Consider the following 8,384-nt stretch of genomic DNA (forward strand, 5'->3'; position numbering starts at 1 on the left):
GCCTTGCATATGCAATTGGGACGCCGAATATCTGAAATTGAAGCTAGGTGAAGGGAAGGTAGTGGCAGCTTCGTTTTAAATAGGAGTATTGTGACAACTGCAAACATAATGGAGATGTTTAACGAGGCGGACCGGAGGGAGGCGGCAACGGGCATTTTTAAAAAGAAAATGCCAGACACCCAAACAACATCAGCAACGGAATTAGGGGATATTCCCAATACGCTACAATCACAATTTACGAAGCTGGAAAGGCTGTATGAGAGAGAAATACGTAAGTGGTGGGAGGCCACATCCCTGCAGAACTATATCGAAGTGGAGAGAGTACCGAGGGGGTTACGCGTTTACACGGTGCCTTCCTATGAGAATCCCGACCCACTTCTCCTTGAGGAATGGGCTTTACACACAGCCGCGTTTTGCAAAGGCACGCTGGAACTTTTGGTAAAGTTCGCGTGGAGCGACAGAGAAAAGGCTTTGAAAAACATTGAGGAACTGGAAACGGAAATCACCAAAGAAACTGATAAAAATCGACTAGATCTATTGCGATCAGCAATGAAAAGAAGACTCTCTGCTTACGAAACCAAGATTAAACAACGTAAACAAGAGAAGTTTCAGCGAGACGAAAGAGACTACGCCTCAGGGAGAGTGCTGACTTTCGCAAAGAAATTCGATCAATCAAGAAAAGCAGTTCAAAAAAGGAAAACTATGCCTCCGGAAACAACAGTCCAAGTGGTAACCTCAGAATCAGATGTTACCGAAAATGAGTTCTCTGAGGATGACACAGCTGGCTCTTCCGGTGAACATACTAATCCTTTTCAATTGGAATTCAACATCATACGCCAGACGTGGTTAAGAGGAGGCAAGAGCAAGCCCCCCGAAAAAGAAAACAAACAAGAAGGGGCGGCTGGAAGAGGAAAAACCAGGAATCAAACCCCACGTACAACACGAGCCAAAAGGGGAGGCCGATGGTAGAAGAAACTGACCAACTAACAATAATCAATATAACTTCCAGAGTCTTGACTCCGACAGAAGAAACAGTTCTGAAACTAGGACTCTCTTTCTGTCCACGAACCCGTCTGGAATACACGCAAACTAGGATTGATATCTTTAAACTAGTGCGCAAGTTAAAACTACACAAGTTTTTCAAGTTAAAACCTACAAAACAGGAAGCCAGATTTCTAAAATCTCAACATAAAGACACAGATCTACTTACAGTAAACGACCTAACCACCTTGGAAGTCTTGGAAAATCTAAGGAAAGAGGGAACCTTAGAAGAAACATCGACATATATGACCTCAACGCAAAGGATTGAAGCAAGCAATGTGACACAGGAAGCACCAACGAGTGGCCTCAAACAACCTTCCCAATTTTTACCCCAAATGCCGATGGACGCCATTGATGTCTTCTCTGAAGGGGTAATCAAAGACCTAATTAAATTATGAGCGACAGCAGGAAATTGTAAAACTGAACAGAATCTGACTCTAAAACAGAAAGAAGCTGTAAAAAATCTACAAGAGGACACTGCCATGATTATCAAACCCTCAGATAAAGGGGGCAACATCGTACTAATACCTCGTGACCAGTACATAAATGAAGCCCTACGACAATTACAAGATGCTAAATGTTATGAACCAACTACTAAGGAAAACTACCTAGAGAGCATCAAGAAACTGCATTCCATCATCAAGAAATGGCACGATATAACAATGTTGGATTTGGAAGAATATCTGTTCTTGAGAACTACAAATCCTGTCACGCCCACTTTTTACCATCTACCCAAAATCCATAAGAATGCAACACTACCACCAGGAAGACCAATTGTTTCGTCCATGGGAAGCCTAACGGAAAATCTGTCTAGATTTTTAGATCACTTTCTCTTCGAATTTGTACTGAGATTGCCATCTTATATAAAAGATACGACTGATTTCATTCACCAACTTGCAAATATTGAGTGGGACTCGTCATTTTGTATGATTGTATTAGACATTACCAGTCTTTATACATGCATTAACCATGACCAAGGGTTAAAGGCTATTGAACATTTTCTCAGGAAAAGAGCTTTGAAATTTGCAACCCATAACAAAATGTTATTGGAACTCATTGAATTCTGTCTTTATAATAATATTTTTCTCTTTCAAGGAGAATATTTTAGACAGATCTCCGGAACCGCGATGGGCACCTGCTTCGCCCCCAGCTATGCGAATCTGTTCGTAGGCTGGTGGGAGGAGCAGGTGGTCTGGAGCGCGGAAAATTCGGAATGGACAAAGGAGATAGTATCCTGGCATCGATACATCGATGACCTTTTTATAATTTGGAGAGGTTCCATGGGTAAAGCAAATGATTTCATCCAACACCTTAATGAGAATACCGTGAATCTACACTTTTCAGGGGAGATTAGTTTAGTGGCAGTAAACTATCTAGATTTGAAGGTGGAAGTCAAAGCAGGGAAACTAACAACTGACCTTTATCGCAAACCTACAGCAGGGAATAGTATCCTCCATGCCTCTAGTGCTCATCCTGAAAGACTAAAAAATAGCATTCCATACGGCGAGCTCCTGAGATTGAAACGAAATTGCTCAAGACAGTGCGATTTTGAATTAGCAGCAGAGAGCAGTCTCAGACGATTCGAGATGAGAGGCTATAATACGAATCTTCTAGAGAACACTCTTGAACGAGTCAGAAAAATACCTAGGGAACAAATCTTACAACCTAAACAATCTGAAAGAGTTATGGAGGGCCAATTTCGGCTTATCACAACTTACTCCAGCGACACATTGAGGTTGAGGTCTATCCTCAGAAAACACTGGCATGTACTAAAAACTGATCCCATTATTGGGTCTGATGTCTCACCGACCCCCCAAATCACATACAGAAAAGCTCGATCGTTGAAAGATAACCTGGTACACAGTCATTTAGACCCCATTCCCCGCAAACAGGGCACTTTAAAAGAAATGAAGGGCTTCTTTCCCTGTGGGAAGTGCAAAGCCTGCGCCTTTAGCAAAAGAGTGTATCACTACAATGTTAAGGGCCTACCAAAAGGAAGAGTCATTTCAAAATTTCTGACCTGCCAAACACCATATGTGGTATATTGTCTAAAATGCCCATGCGGACTCATGTATGTGGGAAGTACAGTGAACAGTGTCAAATTCAGAATACTGGAACACATGCGAGCGATAGCAAAAAAAGACTTCACCTATCCCGTAGCTAGACACTTCGCTATAAAACATAACAGCGACAGGGACCTGTTGCAGTTTTTTGCGATTGACTGTGTCTTGGCACATGCCAGAGGAGGTGACAGAGTAGCAAGACTAAGACGACTGGAGTTAAGATATATAATCGATCTCCAAACTAAGACCCCATATGGGTTGAACTCAGGAGAAGAGCTGATAGTACATCTAGGGACCTAGATAGTAGATACTCCAGGAGTCATTGCCACTTAGAAATACTTGACCTACCAATCATCAATTGTAATTTTGATTGTGACCCAATGTGTCTCATTCGAATATGCTGTCTAGCATTGACTCTCGAAATATGTGTCACATTATCTTTCTTCTGTTCCTAATTTTCACTTTCCCTTACCTTTTTTCTTTCCTTGCACCTTTCCTCCTTTCCTTAAACTGATTGCCCTCTACCATTTGATTTATTAGTCAGCATCAAGCCGATACACGGCAAATACAGATAATTACATGACTATGGTCAAAATGGACAATTTTGGTTGGCACCATTTACGGGGTCACAAATCGCCTAATATAGGCGGACTGCCGATCCACGGCTTTATAACCAAGAGATTGTACTGTGATATATATCCAATGTGATAATTTTGTTTTGCATTTAATCTGATGAAATGTCTATATGTTTCGGAAAACATTAATTGTTAAATTTCACAGTTAATCCGTAATCATACACCCATATACTTTTGTATCTGAACAATTAATTTTTGACCCTTCAAAGATGGCGCCCGAAAATCCCGGACCGCTGTCCCCTCCGACCTCTTCTATGTTTAATTTTGAATGATGTATATAAGAAGTAGCTTGTAATGAACTTAGTAACAACACTGAGGAAGGACTAGCTCCGAAACGCGTCTGTTGTTTACTCCTCCGAATTAAACGAAGCTGCCATACTAAAAAAAAAAAAAAAAAAATGTTGTTTACTCCTCCGAATTAAACGAAGCTGCCATACTACTTACCCGTGAGTGCTCGATCCTTTCTTGTAAACCTGAAGGAGTCATGGAGCATGAATAGAGATTGCGGGGCACCTCCGCATTTGAAGCACCCGCCTTTAGCGTGCCGCGCTTCTTAGGTGCAGTTGAGCGGGATATATATATATATATATATATATATATATATATATATATATATATATATATATACATATATAGATAGATATATATATATATATATATATATATTTGTTTTCTTCTTTTTCCCCTTTTCTCCAGTCTCGTGCTGGATCAATGACGTCATCGTCTTCCTCTGTACCGGCCTTGTTGATCTTCTTGCTAGCTAGGAAGTCTTCTTTCCTAGTCATAAGCTGCTTCCTGCTTCCCTGCTGGAGGGCTGTGTCCGCCACTGCGTCCTCCTCCACCTTTTCCGGCCTGGGTTTGGGAGGTGATGCTTCTTGTGGGGTTGCCTGTTGGACTTTGGTGTTTGTCCATCTCTGTTCCTCTACCTCTTCCTTCTCTTTTGCATACTTCTGGTGCACCGACTGGGACCTGACCTGACTCCATGTCCCTGCGTTCGTATTGTCCTCCTCGCTTCTGATTTCTACTTTCATCTTGGTTTGTTTCCCCTTCCTCTTCTTCTTCTTCTTTCCCTTCGCTGTGGCCAAGTCCTCCGTCACCTCGTCCTCCTCCTTTGTCTCCAGTTCTGGCGTGGGGTCTGTCTCCATTGGGGTTTCCGTTGTCGGGGCTGCTTGTGGTGCTCCTCCCTTGGGTGCTGCCTTGTGTAGGTGGACTTCTGTGGCCTGTGCCGTCCCAGTCGGGGGTGTTGGTTCCTCCACTGTGGCTGTTCCTGCCTTTGGGATCTCTGTGGTCCTTGGGTCCGGTCTTGGGGATGTTAGGGTCTTCGGGCCGGGCCTTTCTAGTCATTCTTCCTAGGTGCTTCTGGTGTCTTGGCTGTCTGTTGCCTTGCATCCTTCAGGAGGGCCTTCACCTTGGCATTGGCTGCTGGTCTGGTAGTTTTCCAGTCTGGGGTTCCTGCTGCTGCCACTGAGTAGGTCTTTGGCATGTCGGACTTGGGGCATCGGTAGTAGGAGTGGCCTCCTCCTCCACAAAAGTTGCACATCTTACTGCTGCATTCACTTGCCTCTTTTCCGATCTGTCCGCAGACCATGCAGAACTTCTCCGGGCAGTCTCGTCCCATGTGCCTGGCCTGGCACTTCCAGCATTTGAAAGGTTGTCCTGGATACTTGATCTTGCCCTCGTCAACTCCTAGTTAGAAGCTCACAGGTGGGTGTCTCAAGCCATCCCTTGATGCTGGGTGCTTGTGGAGGCTGACAAACGCTTGTCAGGTCGTCTTCCAGATCCCTCTGCTGTCTCGGACTTTGGTTGGTCCTATTTTGATGGGGCCATATCGTTGGAGGAGTGACGCGATGTCCTTGTATGGGATGTGTGCGTTGGCCATCTCAACTGTGATCCTCTTCTCCGTTGATGGCAGCTCCCTTCCTGCAGATACTTCGAAGTCAGAGTAGGGCTTTTCCTCCTTTTTCTTCTATAAGAATTCCCAGTACTTCCTGGAGAGGGCTTGGGTGACAACGTGGAGGAGAAAAATCCACCATGATGCTGAGGCCTGGCTGCTCAGCACTTCCTGTCCTGGGATCCCAGCTGTCTTGACTACCTTGTTCAGGAACAGGTCTCTGTCTAGCTTGGGTCCCTTCTTATTTTTTACTCCCACCACATAACCTGGGCGTGTCTATGGGTGAGGTTATACCCATTGAAGGGTTCAGGGGCGAGCCCTTGCCTGGTTCCCTCATTGCTCTTCCCTTTGCTCCTTGGTTTGGCAGCTATGGAGTTTTCAGGTGTCCCCTGCTTAGGCCCTGAGGCCTTCTGGGCACCAGCCTCTCCGGCACTGGCGCTTGTTTCTGGGGGACTGCCTTACTTGCCTACTTGCCGCCCTCCTCAAGGGGCTGGGCTTTGGGACATCCGATGGGGGGATGTCTTCAGCACTGGTGCTTGGGGCACTAGTGTCCATGTCTTTAACGATTGTGGTTGCCATGGGTCCTACCGTTTGGGTTGCCGGTGTCTCTCTGGGTTACCCTGGGGGTTCCCGGTTACCTGACGGTGGTCCCTGTTCTGGTCTGACTAGTAGGCAGAAATTGCCTCCTGTGCAAGAAACTCTGTTGAACACTCTGAAGAGCTAGGTTGAGGGTTATAGGTGTTGCCACCTAAGCATAAATCCCCTTGCTAAAGGTCTGGGTGATTTACAGGCCTGTGAAGGATGTTTGGAGTATTGTTAGTCCTCCAGCATTAGTCCACGCAAACGCCAGGAAAAGACGAGTATCTACGAAGCGCAGCATTACCAGACTCTAGGAGCTGACTACAGGTCATTGGGGGGGCACTATTTTGCGCTCCTAGTGAGCAAAACAGATACCAGCATGCTGGTATCCCTCCTCCTGCTTCGTTAGAAGTCAGTTGGGCCTTTCCTGAAATTTACATACATTCGCATATACAATGCAAATTTACTTCGCCTCAAAGTCAAAGTCGCAAATTGGAAATTTATCAAAATTACTACCACTTAATAGTGGTTTTAGAATTATGAGAGCAGATACTACACTTGATCTTATCCAAAAGTCCGAGAAGCCATATTTTGCTTATGGTCAGCCCGACATGTGCAGTTCAAGCTTCCCCAGTCATCGCTGTCAAGGAGCCGGGGGAGCAACTACATAGCACCCTCACTTTCGGATAGAGTGCTGTGGTCGTCTGTCTCAGTCAGCCCTTGCACTGCTCTCATGCTGTTTACTATTGTAAACAGCATGAGAGCAGTGCTTTCATTGGCTGAGATGTGCAGGGCTTAGTTGTATTTGCCCCGCCTGGCATGCATTGCGTAAATGGACAAAGTCCTACACTATCGAGGATAGGCAAGCCTACAAAGCTTGTAGAAGACTCTACCATGCTTATATTAAAACCACCAAAAAATCATACTACTCTAAAGCTATACTAGAGTCTAAACTTGACCAAAAATCTATTTTTAAAATAGTCAACTCCTTTACGAATCCCAAGGGACTAAAGAAAGACCTTTCCCCTCACAATCTTTGTGTAACAATATCTCTAATTATTTTGAAGAGAAGATTTCCAAAATACAAAAAAAAAAATTCCCTTACCCCTCCTAACATAAAGACGGAAATCTCCACTCCATCTCCAACCCTCGCAAATCTCTCTTCCTTTTCACCAGTTTCACTGGATTCCACACTCAAGGCCATAAGGACCTGTAATTCAGGATCTCCTTTGGATGCCTGTCCCCCCAGGATTCTACATAAACTCATTGACACCGTCAACCCAGTGGTTAACCAAATAGTTAATTCCTCGTTAAATACAGGCATTGTCCCTGAGGATTGGAAACTCGCCCTGGTTGAACCCCTTAAAAAGAAAGAAAACGTAGACGCATCAGTCCTCTCTAACTTACGGCCGATCTCGTTGCTCCCGGTGCTGGGCAAAATAACGGAGAGGTTCGTACTTAAAGAGCTTTCAAACTTTATTGAATCAAACAATATCCTCCACTCTCAGCAATCCGGATTTCGCCCTAGACCCTCAACGGAGTCGGCCCTCCTAGAGATCACAGAGGTGTTAAAAACCCTTGCTGACTCGGGTAAGAAAGCCGTTCTGATCCTCCTGGACCTTTCCGCCGCGTTCGATACCATCTCTCATGACATCCTTCTGGCAAGACTCGAACGCGGCGGTATTACGGGTACCGTCCTGGCATGGATTAGATCTTTCCTCACCAATCGCAGACAAACCGTTGCGCTAGGCCCCTTCCTTTCCACAAAGAAGACCATAACTACAGGTGTCCCTCAGGGCTCCTCCTTGAGCCCTTTGTTGTTTAACATTTATATGGCCCCCCTCATCTTCCTTATAAAATCCTTTGGAATTGAAGTCACCTCATACGCTGACGACACCCAAATGATCGTCTCCCTGGACAAAAATAATAATGAAGCCGAAAGCAATCTCCAAACATGTCTCTCTCAAGTCATACAGTGGATGAAGAATAATCACTTACAATGCAACACTGACAAAACTGAAATCCTACCCATTGGCACGAATGTAACTTTCATCCCTGACAGTTGGTGGCCGGAAGGCACCCCACCTCCACCGGACACGGTTAAGGTGGCTAGAAACTTGGGGGTCAAGTTTGATTCTTCCTTATCTTTCCTCCCCCATGCACTGGTAACGGCTG

At 45.0% G+C, this 8,384-nt stretch overlaps 1 pseudogene; it reads right to left on the reverse strand.

Moving 5' to 3' along the window:
* Positions 1 to 6,638: 6,638 nt before the first annotated feature.
* Positions 6,639 to 6,797, reverse strand: LOC146821958 (U2 spliceosomal RNA; annotated as a pseudogene).
* Positions 6,798 to 8,384: the final 1,587 nt, after the last annotated feature.

The sequence above is a fragment of the Triturus cristatus genome, chromosome 6, assembly GCF_964204655.1.
Source record: "Triturus cristatus chromosome 6, aTriCri1.1, whole genome shotgun sequence".
Lineage (NCBI taxonomy): Eukaryota > Metazoa > Chordata > Amphibia > Caudata > Salamandridae > Triturus > Triturus cristatus.